Source organism: Phytophthora infestans, genomic scaffold (assembly GCF_000142945.1).
Source record: "Phytophthora infestans T30-4 supercont1.95 genomic scaffold, whole genome shotgun sequence".
In the NCBI taxonomy this organism is placed as follows: Eukaryota; Oomycota; class Peronosporomycetes; order Peronosporales; family Peronosporaceae; genus Phytophthora; species Phytophthora infestans.
This window is the reverse complement of record NW_003303664.1, coordinates 187,444-188,683: the sequence shown is the minus strand read 5'-3', so window position 1 is coordinate 188,683 and position 1,240 is coordinate 187,444.

The window sequence follows — 1,240 nt, the reverse complement described above, 5'->3', positions numbered from 1 at the left end:
GCTGCGGAAACAGGTGGAATCCTTTATGGATACCAAGCTGAACATTGTCAGCAGGGTCCGCGATGCCATGGCAGCGGCCCAAGATAAACAAAAGGAGTACTCGGACAAACAAGGAAGAGGAAACTTAAGTATATTTGAGATTGGTGACTTAGTGTTACTAGACACGAGGAACCTACCTCTAGACACTGTTAGCTCTGTCGGCAGCAACAAGCTGAAGCACCGCTTCATCGGACCTTTTGCAGTCCTGGCCAGACATGGTGCGTCGTACACCATCGACCTTCCAAAGTCAATGACGACGCACCCGACGTTCTATGTCGGACGTCTTAAGCGGTACTTTGACCCGCAGGGGGTTGCTGACTCGCAGACCCCCCTTGACCCAGCTCCTCGAAGCGAGGGCTGGTCACAGTCGTCGACGAGGGCGTCGGAGCAGGCACCCAAGCCTCGGTCGGGACGGCAAGGCTGCGGTCAAGACCGTACGCCGGAGGGGCTCCATATGAACAAACCACGGCGCCATACGCCGAGTACGCCGGGTACGCACCAAACGCGTACGTCTGGGAGTGTGCCGCAGGCGGCTCCGGACGTGGCAACAGAGCCTCGATCCGTCGGATCATGCGAAAGGCCTCGTCCAGATCGGAAGAAGAGGCCCGGCGATCCACCCGCAGGTGTAGGCTCGCGACCTCTCGCTCCAACAGGTCCAGGCGGCCCGCAATGCGAGCGAGCTCGCCCTGATTCCCTGCCTGGGCGGCAGCATCACCGCCAGTCCCAAGGCCAAGTGCAATCTCAAGCACGAGGACACGTTGACGGAGGCGGTCAACCTCAGGGTCCCGTGTCGGACCCGCAGTCGGAGCACTCGAACGAGAGTGGCTCTCGGGAGGCGCCGAGTACTCGTACTCGTACGAGGGCACCTCCGCCCCTGCTTGACCGGAATGGAGAAGTCCACTTCCACGTGGAGCGGATCCTCCAGGAGCAACGGTGTCGCGGGAAGCGACAGCTCCTTCGTGAAGTGAGGGGTTATGCCCACTCCGAGAACTCGTGGGAGCCGATTGAACGGCTCCTGATTGACTGCCCGAAGCCTGTCGCAATCTGGGAACAGAAGCGGCGGCAGCTTCATAAGTAGTCCGGGGCTTCTTGCCCGAACGGGTACGGATGATGAATACATACCGTACCCGCGCTCATCGTGAGCGCTAGAAGCCGCGCGCTTCAGGATGTCCCTTGTAGCATACGCTTGCTGATCAAGTGG